Consider the following 14,289-nt stretch of genomic DNA (forward strand, 5'->3'; position numbering starts at 1 on the left):
TGGGCAACAAAGTCTGGTTGCATCTGCAAAAAGAACGCCTTACAAGAGTCCATCAGAAGCTCCGACCTTACACCGTTACTAAGGCTTTGGAAAACAATGCTTTGAAGCACATCATTTGCCCATTCCTTCGCTTGCACCGAGTTGTCAATGTGGACCGTCGTTGACCATGCTTCCCACCATTACTGGACACAACAACGGTTACAGAACAGCTCACTAGGGACCAAGTTCAACATAAGTTTCCTCATCTCATGGAGGAACTCAACACAATGGGGACCATTACTTCCTAAAGGGGGAGGAATGATCCAAGTGTATGTTGTTGGCCACCCACCTATCCCACTTGTACTCTCGCAGCTATCTCTTTCATTTTTTCAGTTTCCTTAATTGTAGCACAATTTACTATTTTTAGCAGTTTTTTCTGGTCTTGAACTTCCTGAGCCGTTTTGAGGCCCTAAATGACGTTTTTTGGGAAAATTGGTAGCAACATGGGGCCATGGATTGATATTTTTCTTCCCAAAGTTGTAGTCCTCGGATAGATCTTTCTAGCGAGGTATTCTGCGCGTCAAACAGAGATTATATGCCAAAGTTATGACCCTAGGAATTTGATTTACTCGAAACGGGTCCCACAGTTTGGCGTTTCATCTCCTAGGGTTAGGTTTTTGGATCTTTAGGGTTTTCCATTGTTTCTCAACAATAAATAGGCCTTCGAGCCTCATCGAAACTCAGTTCAGAGGCATGTAGCAGCCACATCTCTTCTCAAAGATAAGCTACCATCGCCCTAGCTAGTTTATTTCCATTTTGTTTGTAAACATATTTCAGTATTTTACAATAATGAAATGAAATATTATTTCTACTGCATCTCTATATGTATGGTTATATTTGTAATTTGTTGCGTCCTATTTAAATCCAGATCAACGGTATTGGAGGGGTCTGCTCTTTCTCTGTTTTTCTTTGCATGTCCCCAACGAGGTTGGGATATAAGGAGTTAGGGCTTGAACTGGTCGAACCTTTACAAGACTAGCCTCACAAATCCAGATGGCCTCCGATGGCGGAGAAAAGAAAGACGAGGGGGCAGGAGATCTTATCAAAATATTGGTCGAAGAATCCCTCGAGTGACAAAGGAATGCAATGATGGAAAACTTTGCCCAAATCCTTCAGCGGCTACCTAGAGGTGACGCATCGGCTTCCAATAGCTATTCTGGAAACACCTTCCAATAGCTACTCTGGAAACACCACACCCTTTAAGGAACAAGTTAATTTTGAAATCCCCATATTCGAGGGTTATATAGAAGCAGATGTCATAGATAAATGGTTAAATCTGCTAGAAGGGTATTTTTCTGTTCATGATTTTTCTATTCGGGAAAAGATTATTTTCGCTCTTCACAAAGCAGCCCCCCACGTCAAGTATTGGTGGGAAACCTACTACGAGCAAAAGGATAAAAGTACGGGCTCACTATTTTCAGCCACACCCACTTGGAATTCATTTTGGGATGCCATCAAGGAGCAGTACTACCCTGTCAAAAGCTATGAGGACGAATACATAAAGTGCACCACGCTGCGGCAGGGAAGGGACCAAGATGTGTCGGAGCTAACAAACATTTTTCATACCCTTCACACACAGTTGGGTATCAAGGATTCTGAGCTACATTTGGTACTCAAATACCGTGGCTGCCTACACAAATACATCCAAAACGAGATGGAGTTCCTAAATATCTCCTCGCTCGGCACAGCGTACCGATATGCTGTCAAAATCGAGCAGAAGTTTAAACAAAAGAAGCGAGACTTTGGATCTGCGAATCCGAAGAACAAAGGACAAAGCCAAGGCGGGGTGACCCAAGACAACCCGTCAAAGTCGCAAGAAAATAACAACACCATGAAGTCGAAGAAGGACACAGGAAAGTGGTGTGAGTGCCATAAGAGCCCCACTCACAACACAAGTAAGTGTCTGACCAAGCAGTCGTTGGTGGCCAAGTTGAAGGCTTCAAAATCAGATGCATGTTCCGACCCTGAGTTAGAACCTGACAAGGGGAATGGAAAAGGGAAGCAGATCATTGACGCGAAGCCCAATGCCACTGTTGCCACCACCAAGATCCAAAATATTGAGCCGAAGATCAAGAGGAGGGGGAGCGTCTTTTCCACTCATAGATGTGGGTGAAGGGTTCACCGTTGCAATTCATTTTTAACAGTGGGAGCCAAATAACATCATTTCAACAAAGGTCGTGAAGAGGTTGGGCCTACCGACTACACCACACCTGCAGTCATAGAGTATCGGGTGGCTTCACCAAGGATGAGATCTCTGAGTCCGTGAGTAGTGCCACCTTCCCTACAACATCAAGCCCTTCACAGATGAGGTATTGTGTGATGTTGCACCTCTTGATGTTTGTGATGTACTATTAGGCCAACCATACTTATAGAGGTGACATGCTCTGTATGAGCCAAGGCCTCGCACTGTTATTCTTTCTTTGGGTAATTCATTATACAGGATACCAGAGGTAACCCCACCTACCACCACCTCTTTGATCACTACTAAGAAAGGCAACAAGCTCATCTTCCAGATTAGGAAATTCATTTTCTGTCTGGTTTGCTCCCAAATTAAGGGGAAGATCGTCGCCACATCCATCACCCCCGTGAAGGGTTCCTCAATGCAGCAATAGCAATAGAGGGATACGGTCATGAAAGAACACAAGAACAACTTCTCCTCACCCACAGAGGTACCACACAAGTTTCAGGTGGGCAACAAAGTCTGGTTGCATTTGCAGAAAGAACGCCTTACAAGAGCCCATCAGAAGCTCCAACCTTACACCATTACCAAGGATGTGGGAAACAATGCTTTGGAGCACAACATTCCCCCATTCTTTCTCTTGCACCGAGTTTTCAATGTGAACCGCCGCCGACCATGCTTCCCATCATCACTGGACATAACAGCAGTTACATAACAACTCACCAAGGACCAAATTCAGTAGAAGTTTCCTCATCTCATTGAGGAACTCAACGCAATGGGGACCATTGCTTCCTGGGGGGGAGGAATGATCCAGGTGGATGTTGGTGGCCACCCACCTATCCCACTTCGACCTCTGTAACTCTCTCTTTTAGTTTTTCAGTTTCCTTAATTGTAGCACAATTTACTATTTTTAGCAGTTTTTCAGGTCCTGAAATTCCGGAGCCGTTTTGAGGCCCTAAACGACATTTTTTGGGAAAACTAGGAGCAACATGGGTCGAAGGACTGATGTTGCTCTTCCCAAAGTTGTAGTCCTCGGATAGACAGTTTGGTGTTTCATCTCCTAGGGTTAGGTTTTTGGATGTTTAGGGTTTTCCATTGTTTCTCAACAATAAATAGGCCTTCGAGCCTCATTGTAACTTAATTCAGAGGCATGTAGCTGCCACATCTCTTCTCAAAGATAAGCTACCATCGCCCTAGCTAGTGTATTTCCATTTTTGTTTATAAGCATATTTTAGTATTTTACAGTAATGAAATGAAGTATTATTTCTGTTGCATCTCTATATGTATGGTTATATCTATAATTTGTTGCGTTCCTGTTTAAATTCGGATCAGTGGTATCAGAGGGGTCTGCTCTTTCTCTGTTTTTCTTTGCATGTCCCCAACAAGGTCGGGATATAAGGAGTTAGGGCTTGAATTGGTCGAACCTTTGCAAGACCAGCCTCACAAATCCTGACGACTTCCCATGGCAGATGAAAAGAAAGACGAGGGGGCAGGAGATCCTATACAAATATTGCTCGAAGAAGCCCTCGAGCGACAAAGGAACGTGATGATGGAAAACTTTGCCCAGATCTTTCAGCGGCTACCCAAAGGCGATGCATCGGCTTCCAACAGCTACTTTGGAAATGCCACACCCTTTAAGGTACAAGTTAATTTTGAAATCCCGATATTTGAGGGTCAGATAGACGCAAATGTTGTAGATAAATGGTTAAATCTGCTAGAAGGGTATTTTTTTGTTCATTATTTTTCCATTCGGGAAAAGATTATTTTCGCTCTTCTCAAAGCAGCCCCCCACATCAAGGACTGGTGGGAAACCTATTGCGAGTAGAAGGACGAAAGTATGGGCTCACTATTTTCAGCCACACCCACTTGGAATTCATTCCAGGATGCCATCAAGGAGCAGCACTACCCTGTCAAAATCTATGAGGACAAATACATAAAGTGGACCACGCTACGGTAAGGAATGGACCAAGATGTGCAAGAGTTCACAAACATTTTTCATACCCTTCGAACGCAGTTGGGTATCAAGGATTCTGAGCTACATTTGGTACTCAAATATCGTGGCCACTAACACAGATAAATCCAGGACGAGATGGAGTTCCTCAACATCTCCTCGCTTGGCACGACGCATCGATACATTGTCAAAACCAAGCAGAAGTTTAAACAAAAGAAGCGAGACTTTGGATCTGCAAATCCGAAGAACAAAGGACAATGCCAAGGCGAGGTGACCCAAGACAACCTGTCGAAACCGCAAGAAAAGAACAACACCACAAAGTCAAAGAAGGACATAGGAAAGTGGGGTGAGTTCCATAAGAGCCCCACTCACAAAAAAAGTGAGTGTCGGACCAAGCAGTTGCTGGTGGTCGAGTTGAAGGCTTCAGAATCAGATGCATGTTCCGACCCTGAGTCAGAACCCGACAAGGGGAATGGCAAAGGGAACTAGATTGTTTACGTGGAGCCCAGCGCCACTGTTGCCACCGCCAAGATCCAGAAGAAAGAGCCTGAAGATCCAGAGGAGGGGGAGCATCTTTTCCACTCACAGATGTGGGTGAAGGGTTTGCCGTTGCAATTCACTTTTGACAGTGGTAGCCAAAAGAACCTCATTTCAGCAGAGGTCCTGAAGCGGTTGGGCCTATCGACTACACCACACCCGCAATCGTATAGTATCGAGTGGCTTCTCAAGGATGAGATCTTCGAGTCCGCCAGCAATGTCGCCTTCCCTACAGCATCAAGCCCTTCATAGATGAGGTATTGTGTGATGTTGCACCTCTTGATGTTTATGATGTACTATTAGGCCAGCCATACTTATGGAGGCGACATGTTCTGTATGAGTTAAGGCCTCGCGCTATTATTATTTCTTTAGGTAATTCATTATATAGGATGTTGGAGGTAGCCCCACCTACCACCACCTCTTTGATCATTGCTAAGAAAGGCAGCAAGCTCATCTCCCAAACTAGGAAATTCATTTTCTGTCAGGTTTGCTCCGAAATTAAGGGGAAGATCATAGCCACATCCATGACCCCCGCGAAGGGTTCCACAACGCAATAGCAGCAGTAGAGGGATACGGTCATGAAATAACACAGAAACAACTTCTCCTCACCCACAGGGGTACCACACAAGTTTTAGGCGGGCAACAAAGTTTGGTTGCATTTGCAGAAAGAACGCCTTACAAAAGCCCATCAGAAGCTCTGACCTTACACCATTACCAAGGCTGTGGGAAACAATTCTTTGGAGCACATCATTCCCTCATTCCTTCGCTTGCACTGTGTTTTCAATGTGGACCGTTGTCAACCATGCTTCCCACCGTTACTGGACACAATAACGATTACAGAACAACTCACCACGCACCAAGTTCAACAGAAGTTTCCGCATCTCATGGAGGAACTCAACGTAATGGGGACCATTGCTTCCTAAGGGGGGAGGAATGGTCTAGGTGGATGTTGGTGGCCACCCACCTATCCCACTTGGACCCCCACAACTGTCTCTTTCAGTTTTTCAGTTTCCTTAATTGTAGCACAATTTACTATTTTTAGCAGTTTTTCGGGTCCTGAACTTCCGGAGCCATTTTAGGGCCGTAAACGACATTTTTTGGGAAACTTGGAGCAACATGGGCAAATGAACTAATGTTTCTCTTCTCAAAGTTGTAGTCCTTGGATAGATCTTTCTAATGAGGTTTTGTGCATGTCAACGGAGATGATATTGCAAAGTTACGACCCCGGGAAGTTGATTTACCAATTTACCCGAAACGGGGCCCACAGTTTGGCGTTTCATCTCCTAGGGTTAGGTCTTTGGATGTTTAGGGCTTTCCATTGTTTCTCAACAATAAATAGGCCTTCGAGCCCCATTATAACTCAATTTAGACATCTCTTCTTAAAGATAAGCTACCATCACCCTAGCTAGTTTATTTCCATTTCTGTTTGTAAGCATATTTCAGTATTTTACAGTAATGAAATGAAGTATTATTTCTGTTGCATCTCTATATGTATGGTTATATCTGTAATTTGTTGCGTTCTATTTAAATACGGATCAGACCTACCTCGTTCTGATGTTATAACGCACTCCTTTGTTGAAGACCTCGAATCGCTTGTGCCTCGAGCTCAGCTCTACTCACAATGTTTGGATACCTTCACAAGGAATCAAAGACACAACAAAGCATACAAGTACAACAAGCATAATCGAAAGTAATCCACTTAACATATCAAGGAGCATTAAGATAAATGATGCTTGAACACAAACATTTATGGAAAGTGAACCAACCGTTGTATATATTAATGAAATAAAGGAGGAAGCATACAACTAAGCCTCGATGTCAATAAGCTCTCCTCGAGTGAATGTCCAAGTCCAAGCTCAAGCTCTCCAAGCACTCCTTCTCCAAGCTAAATGAGTAGCATGTAGACACTATCTCAGCATAAGGGTGCAAATAGTGAAAGACCAACCATTTGGGAATGGGAAAAGATGAATATATAGGCAGGGAAAGGGAGTTAAGATATCTCCAAAGATAGGAGAAGGCCCTCATCTCAAGGAGGTAGCTCATAGGGATAAGACCAAAGGGCCAAGTTGAGAGAACTCGACCTCATCCATGCTAAACAACCTCCAACTCGTCGTTCTGGAAGCCTCTAGATCACGAAGCTTCTTGTCCTCTTTGGGAAAAATTTCCTTTTAGGGATCATCGCAGGTATCCAAGCCAAAAGCGTGCTGGCATTGCGAGTCTTGTATAATGCAACTAGTGATCAACACGGGTTTCTAGTGTCAGGGTCGCGATGATGCTTAAATTATGATTTTAGAGCCCCTTTTCTCCAAGGAGAGCTCAAGGCATTTTTCATTAGTATTTTAGGGAGGATCTGAGTTGCATATTAGGATGGGTGCACTGCATGATTGCCAAGTTTCAGGCACTTCGAGGTATGACATAGGGAAGCAAAGGAGGCATGACAGTCCAACGGAGAGAAAATCCACCTCTTGGATTTATCGTATATCCCGCCATTCATCGGCAAGGATTCCTAGGCCCACTGAGGCACACAATCTAGCTTTACCGCAACCCACAGTCCAATTCATGGGTTACTAGGACAGTGGCTTCATTCATCCTCAGTCCGGTTCAGGGACCACTACCACCATGTGTTTGTCTATTCAGATATCCACCCCACTTAGCTTCGAATCCAATCCGACCATTCCACATAAACCACATGAGACAACCCATCTCATCAAAGTTATTAGGAAATGGCAAGGCTAGGCTGAAAATACTGTCACACCTAGAAAAACCCATGCCATGGTAGAAAAGAAACACATGCAATCCCATACATGCCAAATCTAGCAAGGAAAATACACATGCAAGTTGATACCTGCAACGAAGCCTGCTGTAGTTGCTTGACCCTATCTTTCCTTTCTTGATGTTTGCTTCCTCTCGCCTTCTTTGCCTTTCTTGCTCCAATTCCAAAGTGCTCCAAGAAAAATCTAAGTGTCCAAGAGTATGAGAGAGAGAGAGAAAATAATGAGAGAGCTCCAAAGCTAAACTGACCAAGCACTTCTCACTGATCCTCATAAGCCTTTTCTTATCAACGAGGCCTCTATTTTCCTTCATTTTCCTCCTCACATGCAACCTGTGACCTTTCACCTTCCTTTTCTCCTAATTTCCATTATTTTCATAAATAAATGTGCTAAAATACCTTTTTGCCTCTTTAATGCCTTAGCCATTGCCTTTGCCAATTTCCTTAGCCATAAACGACTAAATGAACACCCCCTAGGATGTCCCGCCTGTTAGCGTTCGAATTTGCCTCAGGCTGAGGAAGGCAAAACTCGAGGCAACATCAAACCAAGCTCAACCTCGTAGCTAGCCCTACGAGGACAGGAGAGGGCTCTCTCCGGTCAATCTCGGCAAAAGGTAATCAAAGAGGCTCGAGATGACTGAATTGATGACTAATTTTAGGCTAGGTATGAAGTACAAGGACTATGGAATTTATTTTTTTGAAGTTTTGTTGAATTCAAGGGAAAGGCAATTTTGGGTGCGGGGATGAGGCACAGCTTTTGCAGAGGTCTACTTGGGGCAAGATAGGCGATTGTTTTGATGCCTTTAAAGTGATTGAATGAATAGACCTGACAGGTGAGGAGCTAAGGAGAGCAAGGAAGTCTCAAGGATTCTCCTTAAACTGAAGAAAACATGGAAAATTAAACAAACTTAAAGGCAGAGCATAGCAAATTTATGGATTCTACCTTAACACTTCATTTGTTTAATTGCAGAAGATTAAATAAGGAAAGTGGTACACATACACAACTTACAAGTACTGAGAGAAACACACCATCAACACATAAGGCCACATGAATCCCAAATAGTGCTGCAAAACCCTGGTCTATCCTTTGCCAAAATTGCAGATAAAATATGTACAATAGTGTATCAAGCTGTTCCCAAGAGTCCAACCCTGAAAATGACTAAGAAAATACATAATATAGGCAAGCTAACACATTCCCTTGCCTCTAGGGGTCGAGCTCATCATCTTAGGAGCTGTTTCAACCAATTCTAAACAAAGCACTACAATCTAGGGAGTCAAAACAACTTGCCTCTATAAGCTAGGAAACCAATTCATTCATTAAATTTTTGCTATTTTATGAATGAATCATCTAGAATAAGTAAATAAATGTCAAGTCAACATAAAGTTCCATTAATTACATCAAGGAGGGTGAAAAATCCCATCACAAGTCAAAACTGGTCAAACTGGCTTCGTTTCCTGAGCTGAAGATGAAAACTTTGCAAAAAATCCTGATGCGTAGCGCGCCTGAGCCCTATGCGTAGCGCGCCTTTCCACCTGCTTTTGGGGCACTTCCCGGCATCCAAATTGAGCTCAGGTTGGCTTGTTGGAAAGCCCTGGATGTCTACTTTCCAACCCAAGTGGAATTTTCCAATTTGATGTCCATTTGCCCCTCCAAAAGTGCATTCTCCCAAGGCTGCTTCCTGTGTGTCCAAAAAGGGGCAGTGAGGTCATTTTTTGCATGTTTTTTGACCTTTTGGGGACCCAAACCTTGATGAAATGCCTTGGCAATAGCTGAGCAGGTGTATTTCATCATGACAAATCCAAAAATGCAAACCTTTCGTGATTTGGACCTCCCAATCTTATGGGTAGCGCGCGGCGCGCTACGCGTTGAGCCCAAAAACCTGTTTTTTACACAAAAATTTCAAAATTGAAAATTTTTTCCCCAAACTTGTTGAAATTTGGGCTGGGGGTCCCCAATCAAGTACTATGCTCATTCAAAGAGGCTTCGGCCAAAATCCAAAGACGATCAAGCTCCTTTTGTCTTTTTTGCTTCTTGACCATTTTCCTCAATTTTGCCTTAAGACTCCTAATTCGCGCCTTGCAAACCAGGTTCCGAACCTTGTAATGCATAACCATGTGTTTCAATAATGCATGGTCTCTATTGGCCCTTTTCAGCCGTTCCTCCAAGTAGATGTTGACCCTCTCAAGATTAGCCTCTCGATCCTCATTTACCTGTTGCTCTAGAGAGGTGAACTCAATTTCTCTATGTTGGGCAGCTTGACGATTCTCACGGATGTTCTGTAGCTCTATGATCATGTGTTGGTCCTCAAGCTGTTTATTCCGCTGCTATAGATACCTGATATATTGGGTCTTCTCTGATTCTGAAGCTGTCTCATCATGAATAGTAACAAAACCGGATGGCTCACCTGAAGGCCCCTCCTCATGCTTGGGCTTCTTGCCCTTATCCTGTACCTGCGGTGCTGCTGTCGAAAGCGAGGCCCCTTCCACACGAGGTGGAGATAACACTCGCTGTGCCGATGAAGTCAACGAGACCCCTTCCACCCCGGGTGGAGATAGTACTCGTCGTGTAGATGCAAATAATGCCCTGTGACCTCGCTGATATGTCACATATGGAGGAGCACTTATATGCTCAGTCTCGGGAATGTCTGGCTGGTGTGAAGGTCCCTCATCATGAACTATCTTGGGAGGTGGCAAAGTAATCACGAGAGATGAAATCTTCCCAAGTAATGCCCTACTGTGCCAACTGATGCATCACTACAATTTTGATCAATGCATAATGATAGATGCTCTTATGTTGATGTGCTGGGCTCTTCCTTTGTACTAAAGGCACCATCCTCTCTATGTTGCGACACATGAAAAATGGAATGTTCATCATATGTACCCTGGTAAAATGCATCAACAAACGGACATGGTACGCATAGAGATGTGAGAATCTGCCCTCGCAACTGAAATATCGAATGATGAGTTTCATCAATGGTGCATACTCATCCCTTAGGAATCTGAAAGGAAAAACTGCAGTCAAGTGTCTTATATACCCGGGCTTGATATATGGCTCATAGTGAAATCTGTCTAACTGCTGGCGTTTACTCCATTCCTCCCCTACATTTGGTATCCCAGTGGCCTGAGCAATAATCTCGGGTGACAAGGTGAAATTCACTCTGGCAAGGTTTACATGACCATCCTGCAAATGTAGAACAAATAAACGGACTAGTTCCCGATGATGCTGGATTTGTGAAATCCGCTCACAGTATTCAAAACATGATTGATACCGAAAACAGTCCATTGCAAGTGGACAAGCTTGCAATTGAGCCAAAGAAGTAGGCTCCTCCTTGACATGCCGACCACCTTTGCCACCTTTGTGATACCTCCTTGGCACACTTACCTCTGGTGTAGAATCACTATCATAATCCTGCTCATAAGCTGACTCGGTCTCTGACATGTTCTTTAAAAACAAGGTAGCTTGAATATATATATGCTGATATACAACTGTGTGCAAAATTGACTGTAGACTTTTTCTTTTTCTCAAAATGCTGTGATTTGATGCGTGAGAAGAGGTGTTTGAGTGTGTTTCGGGCAAAGTCTAGGCATAAACTCCAATGCGCCGTGCACCTCACCCAACGCGCCGCGCGCTCCTGATGCGCCTCACCCATGTAAAATAACACTGAAATTTGTCGCCTGATGCGCCGCGCGCCACTGGTGCGTCGCGTGCCCAACCTGATGCGTAGCGTGCCCTGGAAACGGCCCAATTTGCTCACAAACTCACAAAATCGCCTTAGAACAATGCTCTTTGCTCTTGGAATGTGGAATGGGTTGCAAATGAGGACAAATATCTTCATATAGATTCCTTGTTGATTTTTGCTTAACCCAAAACCCATTTTCTTATGTTTGGTTGTTGACACTTTTTCAAAATTAATAGGCTTTGACCTTTTTGGTTTCCCCTTTAAAATTGTTTGAAATAATGATTTTCTCTGATAATTTTTTGCAGGGATAGCTCTGATATGCTCTGGCAAAGGAGACCAAGGCTGCACTTGAACGATTGAAGAATTGAAAATTTTGACAATTTTTACAAAAAAGAGATGGCGACTTATCTTCAAAACAGAGTTTTGAAGAGAAGTCCTAATTCAGCTGTACAATGATGAAAATTATTGAAGTGATGATCTATCAAAAACATCCCTCTGGCCTGCTGGTCTTCTAAGACTTTCCAAGACAAAATTGACTCAACCCTAGACCTAAGACCTCAAAATTTAAAACATGATTGTAAATGACCTTTGAAGACTTATTTTAATAAACAAGCCTGAAACAGCAGTGCCAAGCACGAGGGGAATGAATGACACAAATCGCTCCATCAGAGTTATGGCATGCCTAACGAAATGCAACTGATCAAAAACTGATGGGACACCTAATCATGAAATGTAAAAGAGCTTTGATCTTTGACGGAAGGATAACTAGACTGACTCTAACACTGCCCAACCATTCTGCTTGGAATAAGTGTCCCATCATCCGTGGTATTTATATATTTTACATGGAATTTTCACTAGGGATGTTACAATAATGATAAACTATGATAGCCAAAGTGCAATTTTATTGGCAAAGAACCATGCTTATCATTCAAAGACAAAATATATTGATTTTCAATAACACTTTGTGAGGCATACGATCGAAGACAAAAAGGTTTTGTTGGTAAAGGCAGACATTTTGAAGAATGTTGTAGATGCATTGACAAAGTCCATGAGCATTGGTAAGCTTTATTGGTGTAGAGAAACAATGGGAATTGCAGCCCGAGATCAATGACTGTGCACTCCTGCAACCCCCTGTGTGGAAAGAAAATAACAAGTGGAAAAATGTTAGGCATGTGTTATATTCTTTCCATGACTAGCTCCACACAATTAGCTCTCATCTCAAGTGGTTTGAGGTTCAAATCACCCTTGAAGCTCTTAGCTCGAGTGGTTGTGATTATGTCTTTCCACCCCATCCACCCAGGTTCAAGTCTCCAGAGGCACACTTTAACCTTTTTTTATTAGGCTAAAGGAGTAGGCGGCCCGAGGGGGTTTTCACTCCATCCATTCGAGACATCTCGACTCTTGCTTAGTCATTGGGTCTTTCTTCTATAAAACAAACCCCTTGAAATGTTGTATGAGCTATGTGTTGGGGCGTGCATGGGTTCCCCTACATGTATAATAGTAGTGTTCATAATAGTACTGATAGTGGCATACCTAGTTAACAATTCCTCGAGATACACCTGATTCAGTTACCAATTCCTCTAGATATGCCAACCTAGTTACCGATTCCTCTAGATAGGCATAACCGAGTACCAATTCCTCTAGATACACATAACCCAGATACCAATTCCTCTAGATACAAAAAGAACATAATTTTATATAATCCAGTTACCAATTCCTCTAGATATGCCAACCTAGTTACCAATTCCTCTAGATACGCATAGCCCAGCTACCAATTCCTCTAGATACGCATAAACCAGTTACTGATTCCTCTAGGTACAAAAAGAATATAATTTTATATCAACTTTATATAGAGAAAATGAAAATAATTTAAATTAATTTTTTTCTTATATTTTCACTTTCCATTGTAACATATGTAATTTATTCCATTTGTAATATGGAGTTCATATATAATATTAAAAAAACTATTAACAAAAGCAATTATTATTATTATGTGGGTTATAAATCATATATTCCTCTAGATATGCCCCACCCAAGTACCAATTCCTCTAAAAAAAGTTATCAACTTTACATAGATAGAAATACAATAATTTAAATTCAAACTTTTCTTATAAAAATGTGTAATTTATTCTATTTTAATGTGAAGTTCATAAATAATATTTTAAAAATATTAATAAAAAAATGTGGGCTCTAAATCAAATATTTCATTATGCATGTTGAGTAAAAGATTTTAATATCTCTCTCTCACACATTAATAAAAAAAAGAATTCTATATATTATACAAAATAAGTGAAAATAAAAAATTTCTTATTGTTAAAACATTTTATTAATGTGTTGTAAAAAACCAACATAGATCCATCTTTAACTATATATATACCAAATTTCTAGAGGAATCAAATCTCTCAAGCTGCAAACCTTTCCTCAAGTTTTACACTTAAAAAGTAGTTTGTATATTGAGATATTTGATCTCCCTCAACACTTGGTAGATTTGGAGTTAAAGATGGATTTATGCTGGTAATGTAAATTCTCTAATACAACACTAATATGAAACAAAATTTAATATTTGTATGGTATTAAGTCTGAGCATTTTTCTATTCTTCCACTTGGATGTCCATTGGCTCCATTGAAGGAGTTGTCCACATATACACAAATCTCATTTCCTCAATAGCTTGCTAAATCCAACACTCTCCTCCACGGGTCATGATACTACAGAAGTGACTTACCCTCTCATTTACAAGAAGGGTGCCAATTTCTAATGATGTTTTATTTTTTGCTAATTTGTTCACTATATAGTTATCATGTTGCAAAACATGGACCACTACGAACTCATTCAAAAAATTCAAATGATATAAAACATTGTTAAATAGGATGTTGAGCTTGAAATTTGATAGAGAGGAACCAAGATGAAGGTGCGAAATTATAATCTTGGAGTCCCCTATTATGATAAGTTTATGAAAATTAACCAATATAGATTGAAGCAACCCCTAAAAAAGAACATAAACCTCTACTTAGTTGTTAATAACTTATTCCAAACTCCAAGAAAAGATAGTCCAACTTGTGGACGAGAATGCATTAACACCCACCCCTCAAATCAAATAATATACAAACCCACATCTAAAACATTAAATATTTA

Source organism: Pinus tabuliformis, chromosome J (genome assembly GCF_031772625.1).
Source record: "Pinus tabuliformis cultivar Carrire ecotype Pingquan chromosome J, CPIR1, whole genome shotgun sequence".
Lineage (NCBI taxonomy): Eukaryota > Viridiplantae > Streptophyta > Pinopsida > Pinales > Pinaceae > Pinus > Pinus tabuliformis.